At 36.5% G+C, this 19,890-nt stretch overlaps 1 long non-coding RNA gene across 1 annotated transcript in view; it reads left to right on the top strand.

The window, feature by feature from the left end:
• The window catches only part of LOC134198896 (uncharacterized), a 53,677-nt gene extending 40,729 nt beyond the window's left edge, over positions 1 to 12,948 (top strand). Inside the window, exon 4 of the long non-coding RNA XR_009973168.1 lies at positions 12,639 to 12,948. This is a non-coding gene — a long non-coding RNA (uncharacterized LOC134198896). The remainder of the gene's footprint in view (positions 1 to 12,638) is intronic.
• The last annotated feature ends 6,942 nt before the right edge of the window (positions 12,949 to 19,890 follow it).

Genomic DNA, 19,890 nt, shown 5'->3' with positions numbered 1-19,890 from the left:
AACTATGCTGAGATCTTAGAACTTATTTCAAGGTGGGTGGCGCATTTACGTTGTAGATGTCTATGGGCTCCAGTAACCACTTAACACCAGGTGGGTTGTGAGCTTGTCCACCCATCTAAGCAATAAAATTTTTTTGCAGAAAACTCACTAGTGTTACGACGACTACTCTCAGAATAGTGAAAGACTTTAACACTCCAAACCGAAACCAACGATTGATTTGCAGAAAAACATTTGTATTTATTTATTTATTTTACCTACATAATCGTTGGTAACCGGCTGTTCCAGCTATTCACGGGCCGTGTTTGTACTAGCTCGTACTCACAAAACTAAACGTATTATTGTACCTTTAATTACTCGTGTTATTTATCCCGAAGCGACGATTAGACCACAACGATTGTGTTGAAGGCGAAAGTTGCTGATACAACAATTTGACTGCTTTTTCATTAGTATGATTGATGCCGATCGCAGTAAGCCCGACTCGGGTGACCGTCGTCATTTTAGATGAAAGTGATTTTTTGATATCATATTAATATTGTATTGCGAGAGAACAATCACTATAAATCTTTATTGAATACTATATTTTATTACTGCGTTGCTTTTTTTATTTTAAATGTAATTGGGTGTGCTAGATCGAAGTTTTCTTCGCAATAACATCCTAAAGATGCTAGGAGACATTTTGAATACGACCCACTATGTTAAGTAAATAATAATTTTGGGGTTAAATTAATTTTCAATGTTTTACTTTGTAACACGCATCAAGAAAGTACAGTCGAATTGAGAAACACCTCTTTTTTGAAGTTGAAAAAATTGTCCTTTCAAATCGAACAAGCACTTTTTATAAACATTGGAGGGTAGGTGAACTTAGAACCACACGATGACAACAGCTTACCCGCCCTTACAGCGTAGCCTACAAAGGTCACCAGACGGTGACATGAGTTGGAATCCTCAAATTATGTTGTATTTTATTATGTAACTATACTTGAGACCTTAGAACTGATATATCAAGGTGGGTGGCGTACGTCGTAAATGTCTATGGGCTCCAGTAACCACTTTACACCAGGTGGGCTGTGAGCTCGTCCACCCACAAAGCAATAAAAAAAATTTTTATGACGACTGTTTCACTCTTCAACCCTTAATATACATATAACAACTTGTACAGATCATATAGATGTACAGGACGTCCTACCACCACCAATTACGCAGGTTGATTAACAACAATGAAAATATAGTATCTTCTTCCCTTTTCGGGATTCGTCGACCATTCAATATAAAACACAATATTTACATACCACTCAATAACACGTTAGTCGTCCGTGATCCACGAAAACTGTAAAATATTCGAAACTCCGAAAATAGAAAAACGCGAATTTAAACCGTAAAAGTTAGGTTTAATTGTAGCGAAATTGCTTTGAACGCAATCAGAATTAGAGTAATCGCGTATTTGCGAGCGCCGCGGTTATTCGCGCATGTGCATAACAAGGATATAAGGCTCTGTTCACACCGTCCAAAAACTGGGGCCGTTCAGCGGAATGACAACTCGATATGGTTGTCGATCGCCCTGTCATCGCATTACAACCAACTACCAAATAACATGATCTCTCAATTATACGAAAGCCAAATGTAGTTTGTGTTTCTAAGTAAATATGTTAGTACCCTCTTCGCAGTACGACACTTTCAACATGATACGTATTGTCTAATTTCATGCTAACTCTATTTGAATTTGCAAACGCGGTAATATCCGACTTTGTTTTTTTTGATTACATAGAAACAACAGTAGGTATTTAATTATAGGTGCTCTAGTATGACACCCCTTGTATTGCAATGAAATAACCATTTATTAAAAAAAAAAAATACGGTTATTTACATAGCAGTTGAAACATGAATAGATGATGAAGATGTGCTCTGTAGTAATATTTTTATAATCTGGCAACCACAGCTCGTGATTGTTAATGGAGATTGCATCGTTGAGGCAAAATAGGTAGAGGCTCAGAAACAAAAAGCCTTATTTTTGATTTAAAAAAAAAAAAAAAACGAACTTCGTATTTTGTAATTTAGTTGTCGGGTCTTCTTTTTTATTTATTTATTGCCTAGATGGGTGGACGAGCTCACAGCCCGCCTGGTGTTAAGTGGTTACTGGAGTCCATAGACATCCACAACGTAAATGCGTCACCCACCTTGAGATATGTGTAATGTGGATGGCGGCATTTGTTGATGACCACGAGCCACAATAACCACTTAAGACGTGAGCTGATTCTCCCGTCTAAGCAATACACGAAATACCTTTTTTTTTAATTTTCAAAATAACCTACACCGATTTTAATGTAGTCGTGACTGCAAAACCAAAGCGTGCCACGCATGGCATTTAAAGATATTCTCCGTGAAAATCACCGAGGAAAGGTTAATATTCTCACTAAGTCTCGTAACATAGATTTCTAATGCCATTAACTTAGGTTTTAATACTCATCAACCTTTATTTATTGCACATGAAGTAGCTTGAATCAAAACAAAAAAACATTGGATTAATTGAGGCCTATAAAACCAGAGGCAGCTAAACGCCTTAATGTCGTAAAATAATAATAATAATAATAATATTTATTCAAGCCTCTTAAAATCGATTAACAATGGCGCTATCTTGTTTAGTTAGTTGGACACGCTTTAGTGTCTTCATGTTATAACAAATGCAGCTAAATCTCTAACAAATTCAGTTCAAAATTTTTATTTTTACTCTGTACTAAGTACTAATAAACGAAGTTTTATCATTTAAAATTTAGATTATTAGTAATATTCTCATTCTTTATAAATCTGCTTTAAAATAAAGAATATCGTAGCAATCTGAACAAAGTTATTTCAGCGTGTTGCTAACACAGGCCCTAGCAGGAGCAGTACTTAGAAGGATCGGGAGGATCCGTAATGACGTGTTTAGGGGCGATTTTTGTAGTTTACCTGAATATTTGACAGACTTGGATTTAGCTGCCTTTGATTTTATAGGCCTCAATTTATATAGATTGTACGTTATAAACGCTCTCTTTGGAGTATGAATATTTGAGAAGCCCTACTAGTAAAATATTATACGACAGTATTTAGTCGACGTCTCCCAAAACACGTCATCTTGGATCCTCCCGATCCACTAACGGTGCTTATAGATTTTTTTTTTTTTTTCGGGCCGGATGCGAACCTCCTACTAGGTCCCCGCGCCTAGGGGGCGCGCGGGGTATGTGAGACTCAACGATCTGCAGGTGTTGAAAGTAGATCGCGGGCCCAAGGATTTTAAGGCCCACCCACTAAACGACTCCCCTGCACTCTTACACCCGACGTCTGATCTCCGTCCGGGGTCAGAACCCGTTCAGAGTAGAGGAATTCCCGCGGTCAACACTACAACCAGACACGCGGCGCCACCCCGAGGACGCCCGACCGACGGGTTGTCGATAGGCTTATAGATACCCCAAGCACTGGTCGTCGTTCTCGTCGAACCCGTTGCATGCGACGAAGGTTTCAGCGAGTAAATTAACCCACAGACACAGCCCACTGAGTTTCTCGCCAGATCTTCTTAGTGGGTCACGTTTCCGATCCGGTGGTAGATTCTGCGAAGCACGGCTCTTGCTAGGGTTCGTGTTAACAACATTGTCAGGTTTGAGCCCCGTGAGCTCACTTACTAGTCCGGTGACGCTGACATGATATCTCTAGACCATCAGCTTAGGTAGGAAAAAGAAGATAGTATTTTATCTTTTTTTTTGGCAAAATAGGGAAAATTGTAGACAAGCGTGATCTCGTCGAACCTTTAGAGGTTTTGTTCTGCCAACGTCAATTTACAATAGGTTCGCACAAAATTGCTTAAAGGGAAAGGCTGTATTCTAACAAATGAGCGAAGCTTGCTAATGATAATATTATTAGTAAAATACGTATATTTTTTGGCTTGATCTCACACTTGAGATCTACACAGTAATAGGAATTGTTAGTGAAATTATTTTTTTAGAGCAAACGTTGGGCGACGATCACTCGGCCCACCTTGTATTGAGTGGTTTTGGAGCTTACTGACGTCACGACCTGAATATGGCCGCCCATCTTGAGACATAAGACGAAGATTCAATTTTCCTATATAACAGCTGTCCTATAAACCGGAATTTATGACTATCACGGTAGAAATAAGCAAGAAGGTCGTAGGTACCTACCTACCCGTGTGAGCTCACAATATGCCCTATCACCAGTCATTAAATACAGGCTGCCTGTTACAAGTCGAATTTCTATTCGGGTATAGTGAAATTTGTATGATAAATGCGAGCGAGTCGAGTCCATCGAGACCACCCGCGTAGCACGCTCGTGTGGTCATTTGTTCTTCATATGACATTACTTGTAATTTTTCATTGTTTGTCTTTAGCTATTGTATTCTATATGACTTCGAGTTCGTAGAATTCGAAAGCGTGGAGGCATGTTTGATTTTGTAATTAATTAATAAGCTGCAAATGATTTAGTTTTGAGTTGCGCGACTGATTGATTTGAAACTTTTTAATTGTTGAACATTTGTAATTTCTACCCTATTGGTAGTTATTTGGCGTAAACTGGTTGAGCTCGCGGGCATCAAAACGTGAATATTTTTACACGCCTTCAAATGTGATCTAGCAGTTCCAATATGCATTTACAACTTTCCATAAAAAATAAATACGAAATCTAAACAGGAAATTGAACAAAATTCGGTAATAATGAATTGTTTTGGGCCAACGCTCTGGTGGTACCGTGAAAGTAATTTATAAATCGATTATAGGTTGAGCTCACCAAAGTCTGTTAATGATGCATCTACTTTAAATAAAATTTAATACAAACTTTTCTATCTGGTCAAATGAATAAATGACGACTTCAGTTGCTAGTGAACTTTTAGGTTAGCTGTGGAATGATTTGCATTACATTCCCTTAATTATTTTTTATTTCTTAAGCTTCAAATTTCACAGCTATGACAGTAGAAGACAAAAATATGACTTCGAATTCGGCCCGGATACACAAAACATTCCACGCGCATTTTTGTTTTACAATATGTAAACACAGTAATATGTATACTGCAATTTTAGTTTTGTTTACTTATTTATCAATTACCGTTGCCCGTAAATTGAAACAAGCGCTCACTTTTACTACGTGATGCAATGCACTCGGTAAAATAATATGCAGTCTTACGTATAGTATAGTATGCTACGTGCTATACTAGTATAGAATTAGTTAGATTTTTAGGTATTAGTTAGAGATTCAGGGTTTATTTTTCGAACTGATATCTATATTTATTTGCTTTTAAAAAAGTAGAAGCTACTAACTACTACGCATATTTGTAGCGATTTACATAAATAATGAGATTAGGACAACATAAATCAAAATTGTAAGTGTTAAGAAGGATCACAATTTAGCTAGGTTTATCAAGGTAAAAAAAGTACATTTGTTTCATTTCTAGCTAGTGAACACCGTGTGCACACTACCTACTTTAGATTCAGTAACGTTTGCATTAGACACCTTCAGTTTCAACACTAGGAACCGGCTTCGGGACCCCGGTAACCGTACTCGTCGAACTCGAGTTCGACGTGTAACCTAACCCATGCATCATCTCGCTGAGTTTCTCGCCGGATCTTCTCAGCGGGTCGCGAGATTCCGATCCGGTAGTAAATTCATTCGCGAAGCAGCTGCTCTTGAGTTGTTTAATCTCCACTACCTACCTTGAGATAAGAGTTCTTTGAGTCTCCGTTTTACAGTACAACGGCTGCCTGCGAAACGCATCACTGCTTCACGGCAGAAATTGGCAGGGTGGTGGTCCCTACCCGCGCGGACTCACAAGACATCCTAACACCAGGGATTACGCAAATTATAATTTAAACCTTTATTACACGATGTTCTTCCTTCACCGTGGAAGTCAATCGTGAGCATTTGCTATGTACCTATTTAATTAGAAAAATTGGTACCTGCCTGGGGGATTCGTGCAACGGTGCATCGCAAGATACGAATGCACCGGATGTCTTATCGTTTAGAGCACGACGACTTAAAAACGCGTATATAATTATTAGTTAATTATAATATACTAATACTGTTACTAAATATGTTAGTGCATGAAAACAATGTTTGATGTTACGCATACGTATGCTACTAATTACAGGTATGTATCATATATGTACAAAAATCACACGTATTCTCGTTAATTGTCAAATCAGCGTTACAATAAAGCCAATCGGCGTTTATTGAAACCACTGGAGTATGAAACCTATGTATGATTGAAACATGCATCAAAATTGACATATCTTGATTTCTATGAAGAGAAACGAATCAATTTAAATAAAACGAAATTCTAGCTCGTGTTTGTCTCGATATATAAATTATTGAATCACCAAATATCATCATAGGTAATTTTATCCAGCTATTGTATAAATTAATTTGCGCAAACGCAGGCACGAACGCAAGAAGACTGTGAATGCGATTTTATTACATGTATTGTCGAATAAAAAAGGAAAATAGTATCACCTCTTTCCTCAACGGTTTTGTAAAATACGACTAAGGGATTTTTCGAAGAACGAGCCTCTCATTAGAGGCTTATATCAGCATGCTATCGCCAAATGTCATCTACTTTTGGTAGGACATATGTATTCTTTTTTTTATGAATTATGGTTTACTGGTGGCCCGGAGGCCTCTCCAGTTTCACCAGGACAGGTGGAGGGCTTATTCTAAGCACGTACGGAGTCTCACGGGTTCATACGAACCTGCCTACTTCTGCCACGAAGCACTCATGCGTTCCGGTTTGAAAGATGGGATAGCCGTTATGCAAACGCAATTGAAATTTCGACTTCTTGTCTCAAGATGGGTCGTGGCATTCTGTAGTGATGTCTGTGGGCTCCGTTAACTTTAAATCAGGTGACCGGTGAGCTCGTTGATTCATCAAAAAAGATGTATGGTGTCGTGGGACACCGGATAGGAACGAAGTTCCTTATTATAAAAATATAAATTTTAAATTCTATTCGAGGTATAAAGAAAATAATTATTCGGGTATACATTTTTATTATGATTTTTTTATTGATAAAAAAAACTACTTTACAAAGCTATCAACTTTATTTTATTCACAATGATTTATATATAATATATAATAATAATATACAAAGAAACAGCTATTTATATTACTGATAATAATAACCGTCATCACGTAGACTATACATTAGACACTGTATAGCCATCATAATAAGACTATACATAAATATTAAAAATCTTACGTTACGGACGTTTGTTCCCAGTTAGGGTACCCCTCGGCGTCGTCCCATAAGTAACTTCGTTCCAAAAACAAATCATTACAAAAAAAACTTTTTTTAAGAATTGTCTTCAATATCAAATTTTTTGACTCTACCAAACTAAATTATATAGCGTAGCATCGCATAGATTTTCCAGTTGAGACAAAAGCGCAGGTTAAGTAAGCAGAGATGCCCCATTTCACATGAGCACTCGCTGAAGTGATAAATGCTGTGAGCGCGACCAAACATTGATGTCTACCTATTATGTTTTGTTAGTGGGTTATTGTGTTTCAAGTAAAAGCATGAACGAGTTTCGTAATACTACACGTACTGTGTGTGTGTGCACTGTGCATTTAGGTCATTTAGGGGAGCGACAAACAAGAAACTGTAATTTATCTAAAACAGTAGATATTCTGTACATGTATTTGTCATTGCTTCGATAGTATTTTAAAAAAAAAACAAAATGCGAAAATAAAAAGGTTAAGATCGTAAAAAGGTTTTATTTGATTGTATATTTTAGACTTTTATTATTTATGTAAAGAAGATCACTTTTTTAAATAATTTTTGTATAAAAACTTTGAAACTTTTTAATTATTTAAAAAAATAGATTTTTCTTAAATAGATTGACTGAACTCTCTATCATTGCGAAAAAAGAGGAGTTCAGTTTGACTTAATTCAATAATACTTGTGTAAAATAACAATTTGTGGAAAATAAAGGCTTTAGATGTTGTTTTCTTAATATTGTACAGAAAACGCAATTGAGTCTTTTATAATTGTTCAACCATTTTTAGAATATTCTTTAAGATTATAATTATAATTTACTTTTGCTGTTGCTTCGGATTGCGCGTGCCAGCCAGAAAGCTGAGTGTGACGAAATATGATTAGGTTTTGTTGAGCAATACGTTTGGTTTAATTATTAAATACTCTCGCTACGGATGACGAACATCTAAACATTTTTTTTTATTGCTTAGATGGATGGACGAGCTCACAGCCCACCTGGTGTTAAGTGGTTACTGGAGCCCATAGACATCTACAACGTAAATGCGCCACCCACCTCGAGATATAAGTTCTAAGATCTCAGTATAGTTACAACGGCTACCCCACCCTTCGAACTGAAACGCATTACTGCTTCACGGCGGAAATAGGCGGGGTGGTGGTACCTACCCGTGCGGACTCCCAAGAGGTCCTTCCACCAGTGATAGGTCCTACTAACAGTGATTGCAGTTTGCCGCAGAAAACAAGTTAGCTCCACGTGGTTGTTATTAATTATTTTTATATAACCTACTAGTATTTATACACTCACTGTTTATCCGGTATTCAGTGGTAACATTACAGCTTGAATCCCGCTACCACTCCCACCAGGTCGAGTCTAGATAATGCAATGAAAGGCAATGTTTAACACTGAGTTTCTCGCCGGATCTTCTCAGTGGGTCGGGATTCCGATCCGGTAGTAGATTCAGCGGAGCACTGCTCTCGTTAGGGCTAGTGTTAGCAATTTTCTCAGATTGAGCCCGTGAGCTCACCTATCGCGCGAAGATGGAGGGCTATCCCTTAGGCTACAAACAATTAAGTAGGTAGGTATGTGAAAAAAATTTTGAACGTGCGGCACGTAAGGTCATTGTAATTAAAGCCTGGGATTCTCTTGAAAGATGAAGCCAAAGTCATTTGAAATACATACAAGCCTTCAAGACATTTGTTGGTTTTGCTTAAAGTAAGCGTGGCTGGTACTGGTAACTTTACAAAATAAAAAAATGGTGCCCAAAAATAACATAACAATTCAGTTTAAATACCTTTTGTGACAGATTCTTTTTTGTACGAAATCCGAAAACTATGGAATCCGAAAACAACTATAATAAATGAATAGCTTATCCTGTTAAGTAGTAAAGTTATCTATACCCCTCCCCTCTTAATTCTTGTTAGGACGTGTTTTAAATTCGCTCAGGCTGATACCACTATACGTGCTTTACCCGCGACTCATTTATCATACATTTCAGCTTGAAATCGGTAACTTAAACGTTCAGTGTAACACTTATTTTGTGAAACCGTAACTACTTAAAAGAAGGTGATCTCTTCTATACACGAGTAAAAAATGTAGATATTTATCTAAACACACGTTTAGTTATTAGATCAAAGATCAAAACTAGACCGTTAGTTTCACAACGCCTCCAAATTAAGGCTTATCTCAAAACAAATATTATAATTAGGAATAAACTTGCCCTATAACTCCGATTAACTTTATGTCAATCATCAAAGGTAGCCTGTATGCAGGATTTGGATACAATTGGTTAAATTGATTGCTACTAAGTCCATTGCTGTTTTGTTTCGTAAAAACGGTCGTTGTCAGGTAGCGGCCGAGCAATGTACTTGAAGTCTTGTAATTTTCAGGTAACAATACAGATTTGACCCAGTTTGATCTGTCTAGCAGCGGTCTAGTTGCTGAGTCAATGGCAGGCCCACTTTCTCATGTTTGGTGCAAACGTTGGCCCAATGTTGATTATTTTTTTGTATAAATATTGTATTATACTATTGTAGTTCTTACTTGTAATTAACTCTTTGGAAATGGTCACAACGATTCAATAGTTTCTATGAAGGCCTACTTGATAAAAAAATATTTTGTAATTTTTGACTAAATAAATGATATGATTGGTAATCTTATTCAATATTGAATTCGTTTACTCACGTAGTAGAAAATCTGAAAGCTTCCTGTGCAGGATTAATAAAATTTAAAATTTAGATAACCATTTAGTTGTGAGAATATTTAATTTCATGACTAATAAATACGTAATATGATTAGATTCTGAATTTCTAAGAATTTTCATTATATAAGCTTACACACTTAACGTTTGACCAATATCGAAATATTGGTCCAGACGTTCGGCACTACCATTTCCAAATAGATATTTCATATCGTAAAACTTTCGTCCGTTATTGTAACTGGACAAAGCGATTGTTATTACAGCAAGCGAGCAGTACTCTAATTATTTAGCTGGGTTAATTATATTCTTTGAAAGATAGTTATCGTTTTTGTTTGGGTGTGGTCTTCATATTTTTTTGTTGCAGATCGGCACACCATCTCGAGCTAATGTCGTACACTGTGTACTGAAATCATATCGTCAGTATTATTATTACTGTAATATGAAGATTATCAGAGTTTTGTTATTATGTTGTTATTTTTTACTGGTGGTAGGACCTCTTATGAGTCCACACGGGTAGGTACCACCACCCTGCCTATTTCTGCCGTGAAGCAGTAATGCGTTTCGGTTTGAAGGGTGGGGCACCCGTTGTAACTATACTGATACCTTAGAACTCATATCTCAAGGTGGGTGACGGCATTTATGTTGTAGATATCTATGGGCTCCGGTAACCACTTAACACTAGGTGGGCTGTGAGCTCGTCCGCCCGTCTATGCAATAAATAAAAAAAGATGACATTTAAGTTGAAAAATAAGCGATTCGATTTTAAATTCAATTTGAACTATTGTGTGTCATTAAAATCCTGTGTCTTGGCTTTGACTAAATTATTTAAATATTAGCAAACATTCTATTTGTACTAACTATTTTGAATGAAATTATTATTTAACGTAGGTAATCCCAAAAACAGCTCATTGTTTACATATTTAGCTTAATTGAAGTTATATTAACATTGGACATTTTTTTATAATAGGCAATAGCCTGCATATGGGCCATATGGCCCATCTGATAAAAAGTTGTCATTATCGTTCATGGTCATCAACAATGCCAGGGATATAGACAAGCCACTGCCTACCGCCAACGTCTATGTTTAGTTGATCATCAGCTTATAGCAGTCCATGTTTAGTTATTTGTAGCGTAGCACTTGTAGTTTTGGTGCTTATACATATAAGAGTTTTCAATTCTGTTGCATACCAGCAACTCATCATACCTGACCCATTGGGTAGGTAGATTTTCGTCCTAGTAGAAGAGTTCTCCCGAGACCTGTACCGTGCGCACCGTGGGGTATGCGACGACCCCTAAAAATTATTGTATCAAATTTTTTATATTTTACAGACATATTTAACAAAAAAAAAAGAATTATTTCAAACTTTTTTCCATCACATTTTGATTTTGATGTAGTTGATTTCCAATTGTTGAATAGTTATTTAAATGTTTCTTTACATAAAAAAAAAAAGATATACCTACGCAAATAACAAAGCGATTAACTAATTAATTTTAATAGCCACAACGCTACTGATAACCCACAGAAAGTTATTAATCTTCAAGTATTCGCGCTCACTTAATCTACTGACCTTTCTCATTTCTCTACTCTGTGCACGTTGCATCTTGTACAATATATCAAAACAAGAGAGATATTATCGAGTAGTTAGCACTGGGCCCAGCCGTGCTGTCGTCATAAACGATAGGAGATTCTTGTTCGTAAATCGTAAAATGTAATTATAGTACATGTAGGAAATACCCGTTTTGAATGAGTTCTAATTAACAGTAATTTATCCTTTCGAGTTGAATGTACTTTAATATCTGTTATTCTTATTATTTTTATTGGCGTAATACGCATATTTTACTGGTGGTAGGACCGCTTGTGAGCCCGCGCGGGTAGGTACCACCAACCTGCCTATTTCTGCCGTGAAGCAGCAATGCGTTTCGGTTTGAAGAGTGGGGCAGCCGTTGTAACTATAATTGAGACCTTAGAACTTATATCTCAAGGGGGGGTGGCGCATTTGCGTTGTAGATGTCTATGGGCTCCAGTAACCACTTAACACCAGGTGGGCTGTGAGCTCGTCCGCCCATCTACGCAATAAATAAAAATACTAGTTGTAAGGATTTTTTATTGCCTTTGAAGGGAAAACCAGCTTACGGCCCACGTGATGGCGAGTGGTCATCGGAAATAGCAGACGGTTAACCGAGCCGCTGTTTGATTTGAACCGTCGGAGCCACTCTTTGATAGTCATTTTCGACCTAATGTCTTAAGATGAACGGTGTAATTCACGTTGTAGTTCGTCGTCTTCTAAACACCAAATGGGCTGTGTGCTTGTTTGAATTCATACCGATTTCGATATGGACCCAATAGAAATACTGTCAAGTATTTTGAATTGAATTAATCTCTTGACTGAGCTTATGCTCGCCCACCTGTTCTGTGGAAACTGGAAAGGCCTGGCCACCAGTAATCCTTCCTTCCTAAAAATAAAAATAATGAAATAGAATTTATATTATACTAATTTGAATTAAAAAAAAAATCTAATTAACTATCGTAAATTAGTGAAAGCGATTTGCCATAATATTTTTTAAAGTATGGTTTTAAAAATAAAGATACTTCAAAATTAGGTTGCAGCTGGTGGCGGTGTGTACGACCCAAGCTCCAGAAAACTCCTCGCTACATATTGCTATTATTATTATTAATTTCATTGTCCTGTCTGAATGCAAGGTTGTTCCGCCGACCGCTAACTGTATCAATGCGAAGATTGCTCTACAAATGCGGGAGCCGAACAAAGGTAACGACAGCAAAATCGAAATGAAAACTAATGAAGTATATTTTTTGGAATGAAGTTCCTTATGGGACGATGCGGAGGGGTACCCTAAGGTAACCGCGAAAAAGCGTCCGTAACGTAAGATTTTTATTAGTAATGCACACAGTGTACGACTTAACTTTGTAATAACGTACAAAAAATAACATAGTTTTATTATATATTTTTCATAAATCATTCTGAATAAAATAAAGTTGATAATTTTGTAAAGTAGTTTTTTTTTTATCAATAAAAAATCATAAGAAAAAATGTATACCCGAATAATTATTTTCTTTATACCTCGAATAGACCTTAAAATTTATATTTTTATAATAAGGAACTTCGTTCCTATCCGGTGTCCCACGACACCACACATCTTTTTTGTTTATTATTAAATGCCCTAGATAGATAGATGGATTGAAAGATTCATTTAGAACAGAAGAACGTCAATACCACATATCTTGGAACCTGAGGTTGAAGTCTTGATTTTATTGTCTTTTCCACTCTTTGCGACAAAATACAATAGAAATAGGATAGTGGATTCAAAAGGGTATAAAATAAGCCCTAATATACAAATGTTGTTCACAAATTCTAATAGTAAAACTACTCGGTAAAAACGAAAGTATATTCATGTTTCTCATTCTCACCAAAGGTAGACAGAGGGGCCTTCATAATCTTATCGTTCGTTAGTGTCGCTAAAACTCGAGAACTGCTGGACCGATTTGGCTAAATTTGGTCTTGAATTATAAAGGTAGATAAATATGAAAATGCTCGGAATTAAATAAAAATAACAATTTTGTTTTTCCTTTGATGTGTCCCCCGTCGGTCTTTTATTGATCGATTGAGGCATTACGAAGTCTGTCGGGTCAGTTAGTACACGATAAAAAAAATATTTTTTTTTACACTGTCGTTACAAGTTAATAGCACACCGTTTAATTCGGAGCTCGTATGAAGATTGATGGCGGCCACCCCGGGATTATTTTGTCAACAACGAATAGACTTAAGGTGCACCGTCTCCAGGATGTCCTTATTCAGCAAGGAAACCTCTCTGGGGTCTTCATCGTTGTTAATGGCTGTACTTTCCTTTCATTGCTAATTTGCGAGGAAACGTTCATGGTATCTTTGACCTCGAACGTGTTTCGGAGTCAGGATGGAACTCATTTAAAGCAATTTAAAATGACAAACGGTCCGGAATCTGGAATCTATATATTAATACGTGAAGGAAAAACTTTGTATCCCTTTTTACGAAAATTGCGCGGACGGAGGAGTATGTAATTTTCCACACTTATAGAGTATAGAGAAGATGTGCACAATGCTAATATTTTTTTAAAATAATGCATAAAAGATACATTTAATTAATAAAGAAAACATTACACACACTACCGTGTATTTGACACAACACATATATATAAATATACTCATTGTTTATTGTCAATTGTCAAACTTTTGTTAGTGTTTAAAGTCTGTGGTCAAATTGAGTATAGATGAATATTGTTTGTCTTTATTATTATTTATGTATAGTGTAGTTTTGGCGAAATCTGTGATTATATTAAATAAGTATAATAGTATTTGACAATAGAACCATAATAATGTTTAAACATAAAATTTCAATTGATTAAAGTCGAATTTCGACTACTGCGGGACCACTAGTTGGTTTGAAATGTTTAAAAAAATTCATAATACAGTCTGTGGCACAAAAAAAAAACAAATTGTCTCTGACTACTTCATACAAACTGTTAATTTTTCTTTACAAATCTATTTGAATGTAGATTTCGATTTTCGAATTGTCATACTTCTCTTTTTATTAATTGTAATGGAAAGCTAAATTTTTGATAGACACTAATTATTTGAACGGTGATTAAATCCATTATTTTATGTGTAAATAGATAGCATCACATTTTTTTTTAATTTTTTTTTATTGCCTTTGTATGCAGACGGACATACGGCCCACCTGATGGTGAGTGGTTACCGTCGCCCATGGACTTCAGCAATGCCAGGGGCAGAGCCAAGCCGCTGCCTACCGAAAAGCTGCCTACATTTAAGCAAGGTCACCCGAACTGACCTGAACTGACCTGAGTAACACTCAAAACAACATGTCGAATGCGACGAAGAATCCGGCGTGCAACCTAACCCATCACACACAGCCCATCACACATAATCCATCACACACAACACAAACTACTGAAGAACTCTAAATCTACTCAATCTACATAATATTGAAATAAGTTACAGTCCTTCTTTTAAATTAGCGTAAATTCGTAAACCAACTTTTTACTTCATTTTAGCTCTTTCCGAAAGCAACTATGGATTTTAATTTTATTCCACAATCAACTTCTGCGTACTTCGTGTAATAAAAATCAAACCCGCAAAATTATAATTTGCGTAACCACTGGTGGTAGGACCTATTGTGAGTCCGCACGGGTAGGTACCACCGCCCTGCCTATTTCTGCCGTGAAGCAGAAATGCGTTGCGGTTTGAAGGGTGGGGTAGCCGTTGTAACTATACTGAGACCTTAGAACTTATATCTCAAGGTGGGTGGCGCATTTACGTTGTAGATGTCTATGGGCTCCAGTAACCACTTAACACCAGGTGGGCTGTGAGCTCGTCCACCCATCTAAGCAATAAAAAAAAAAACTTGAATTTCCCCTTGAGTCGGAAACACGACTCAAAAACGAGTAGATTTAGGTCCTGAGCACCAAATATCTGTCAATTGGTTGACCCTGACTTTGACCAGAAGTTAAATCCTTACCACGTAACAACAACTAATAGATTGACGAGTCCTTTAGGCAGTTACGACAACTGTAAGGTCCTTTTCAGGGTCACGACGCCTCCTCACGTTTGTTCATGAATTCGCGACAGCGGCCCCCAATATTAAGAGTTGTTAAAGTATTTAAAAATTCGTTCCAAGTAAAGTTCAATAAATCGAATAGTCGAAAACGTGTTTAATACCGTCATTGAACCACTGACAAATAAAACATGGCGTAGAGCAGTGAACCTACAGAGTACGTGTTCACGAATGATTTCCAAGGATAACATCGTATTATAAACGTTGCAAAATTTATTTGGATACTGTTTGTAAGGTATAGATCGAAATCCTTAAGTAGCTTTTGTAAGTTTTAACAGCATACTATCATACTGTCAGCTAGATTTTTGCATAATTAATTGAGTTGTTTTGAGGGCGTATCAGTAAGTACAGCATATTTTTGGCGCGAAGCAGTTTTGCGTTTTTTTTATTGCCCTTGCAGGCAGACGAACATATGGCCCACCTGATGGTGAGTGTCTACCGTCGCCCACGGACTTCAGCAATGCCAGGGGCAGAGTCAAGCCGCTGCCTACCGTTACGAATTGAAACGCCGGTCAGTTGTTTTACAATACAATTCAGACTAAGATTGTTTGAACGATCTGGTAGTCACTTACCACTCAGTGTAGTAAAATAGAAAACATTACAATTTCATCTCTTAGGGAAGAGCGATAGGAGAAAACTTATTTTTCTGTCCAATTATCATGTTTTGAAAAGTTTGTCATAGGGTTAGTACATTTTGTCACCACCTGGGTTACGCCGTGATCGCCCGGCTGTCTTTATGAAACTAGAAAGGCCTTCGGGCCACGCTAAGTACTACCTAAGCACCTCCGCGTATTCCGACGTATATTGTGTGATTTCCAAGTAAAAAACATGGAAAGCTAACAGTGCTACCAAAATGAATAAAGTGTAGAATTTCTGAGAAAGTTGACATGTAGAAAAATTAAGTTCTGTTTTACGAACTTCATCATGTAACTGGAAACTTGAATTACGGGAAATATACGACGGTTAGAAAAAAACGATTTTAATATAACTTATTTGTGCCGTAATAAAATTAAACTGTCGTTTGATACATACCAACACTTCAAGAGTTTGTTTTTCGGTTTGGTTTATCACAACGGGCTCAAGTATAAGGGAGTCGACGTTGCTGAGATATGGCATGCTTAATAATATATAGTTTATACTCTATGATAATAGTAATAAGGAAATGCGTTTTCACAAAGCATTTTGTATTTTTTATTTAGACATACGTAAAGACTATACGCATTACTGTTGAAAAACGGATAGCATACGAAATTTAATGCAAATGAATTTGTATGTAAATTTAGTTAATTAATTACACTTTTTTAATTATTTTTGTGATGTTTAGCACTAATATTACCATATTTATTAATAAATCAATCAAATTTATTATTATAATAAAAAAGATATATTACCTGCCGCCTATAATTATTACCTCTCAAACTTAAACTTTAGGGCGGATCTAACACTGCTACTGTTTTTTACATATTTTTTATAACGAACGCTTCGTTTTAGTGCTTCCAGTTTGGAAAAGCTTTCAAATTGACAAAAGTTTTTTAAATATGTTAGAAGGCGGACGGTATTGTAACCTGACAAGCAAATTTATCGTTTTTCGTTTTTTTTTGTTTGAAGCTGACTGCCAAGTAAACCAAGTTTAATTAAACTGGATTTCTATAAATTAAAAAAATATATATTTGGTTGTTCCATTTGCTCCGCTATTGTAGATATTAGAGTTCCGATACGCACAGACAAATAGACAAAAATCTATTTACAATTTATTGTATGTCTAGAACTGATTTAGGGATAACGTTCGTAACGGGATTTCGTTTTTTATATATTAAAATTTTACATCAACCAATACAATACATAACATCAAAAATATATGAAAATAATGCATCTGGTGTTCTTAATAAATCGTTATGTATTCAAGTATAATATGTTAGTATTTTACAAATTAATAGTCTAACCCGGCCCGTTTATCGGGTCGATTTTTAATTTGACTATGATTCGAGCGCTACCAACTAGCCTTCAAAAAATCACATTCACATACCAGTCCAATTACAAAATTTCCCGAAAATTTTATCGAAATCGATCTAGATCCGATCGTTTCGGAGTCTATAGAAAACGCATACACATCGACTTATAAAGATAGGTTTATTTAGCTAATTCAAAAAATAGTATGAAGTATTTCATATACAGTATATTATCGATTTGATATAGATACTGTTTTTTTCTAATTTAATTATATGAATCCTTTTAGTTAGCAAATTAGACAACAACCAAAGTAATCGTAGGGGAACGGAAGTAATGCACAATAACAAAATTGGATGCGGCACGGGTTATGGCGTCATTGCTATTGAGTTACTGTTGCAGCTGTGCAAGTGTGATTGCAAGTTATTCCAATTTTCCAACACCTAGATATTCCCGCTACTTTTCTTAAGCCCATATTGAGAATACTATTATAGTTTGTCTGTAATTTTATATGTAATAACGTGCTATATAGAACTACGAAAATATAAAAATTTGTATAGCTTATTACAATTTCATAACTTACGTTTATGCCAATCCTTTTTTTTTACCTACTCCGGTGTCCTATTAGGGCTATGCCAGCGTAACCGGGCGAGTAGGTGAGCTCACGGTACTATAACCTGATGAGCTATTCGTTGACCGCGCAGTTAATGTTCATCATATGTCGGAGCTTACGAATGCATTGCCGGTGCATTTGTTGTTGCCGACATCCGTTGATTTAAAGCCGGCAGTATAAACGCATCGTATTCCATATCCCGTTAACTATTCCCTTTGAATATTTAATTGTCATTATTTTTTCGGTTCTTAAATAATCTTGAGTCGTGTGATGCGAGTAGATGCGTCACCATAAAAAATCCCTCCGCCAGTATGAATAGATCCAGCACGAAATACACAAAGCCTTATTCGATCATCAGCCATTAGATCTTTAGCATAGCAAATTATAAAACGGTTCACAGATTATATGGCATTCATGCGTTTCCTGACGTCTTGCAGCAAAATAGAAAGCTAGCCTAACGCTAGGAGCTAGGACCTTAGTCGTCGAACTCGGCAAAGAGTTCGACGTGCAACCTAACCTAAACATCAGCCTGCTGAGTTTCTCACCGGATTTTCTCAGCGGGTCGCGATTCTGTCCCGGTAGTAGATTCATTCGCGAAACAGCTGCCCTTGAGTTGTTCAGTCCCATTTGGAGGCGCTCGGGCAGGTGTTAACAAATCCCACCCATCCTGGCTGAGCCTTTGCTCGCCCACCTGTCCTGGTGAAACTGGAGAGGCCTTCGGGCCACTAGTAGTCCCTCATTCATTAAAAAAACATAGAAAGTCGCTTTCCTTGTCGCTCTGGATTATACCTTTTTATCACTGTAGTATTAATCATCGGAAACCTGTTAAAAACTTATTACTTACTTCACTAGCGCAGTGGAGTTTGCTTTCTGATACCTTAATCGTCGCAAATTCTTCTTGTTTTCTTAATAAAATTGATAACGCTATCAATGTTAACACTAAATCAACAAGTTCACAGTAGTTTAATTCCCACATGTCAGTCATACCAGTCATTATAATACTTGGAAGCGACTATTAAAATAATGGGTGATTATTAAGTTATTTATTATAACTAATATACGATAATTGAGTGTCTATAAAATACCTTCACATATTACGCAGAAAAAAAAGAGTTGTCGTTTTTTGAAAACATAAAAGATGATTCACTGCCAATGTTATATTTACATAATAAAATACCTAAATAGTTTTATACGCAGATGACACTCAAAATGAGAAATCAAATTTTGTTGAATCCAAAATCGTAACTCAAGAAAATCCGTAATATATTAAAGAACAAACAGTTTCACTTTTATTCGGAATGAAGTCATGAGCTTCGACCAGTAAATACGAAATCAACACGGTCGTTTAAACATCCCAGTTTGGTAAGGCAGTCGTGTGGTCTTACGAAAGTTTTCCCTTTTTAACAAGCATAGAAATTTAGTATTTATATGTGAAGTCTTTCTTAATGGGCTTTCAAATGAACAGTTAGTCTGTCTGTCTGGTTATTTAGTGCATTATAACATGCCAGATAAGATCTGCGCACTGCATAATGGTGCCAATAATAAATAATGGTTTTTTGCCGGTGAATCTTGCTTAGGAGACCAAAATCCGTTACGGATCACCGAGCCAGATATGTAAGTAAAGTTTTTACTGGTGGCTTTAAAATGCGCATCATGTCCGCATGATACCACCACCCTACCTATTTATACTGCGAAGAAGTTATAGGGCGCAGCTTGAAGTGTCGAGCAGCCCTAATACATTACTATTTAAACTTTTAAGACATGATTC

The sequence above is a fragment of the Bombyx mori genome, chromosome 5 (assembly GCF_030269925.1).
Source record: "Bombyx mori chromosome 5, ASM3026992v2".
In the NCBI taxonomy this organism is placed as follows: Eukaryota; Metazoa; Arthropoda; class Insecta; order Lepidoptera; family Bombycidae; genus Bombyx; species Bombyx mori.
The sequence above is the reverse complement of the archived record's forward strand: the minus strand, read 5'-3'. Positions and strand labels throughout refer to the sequence as shown.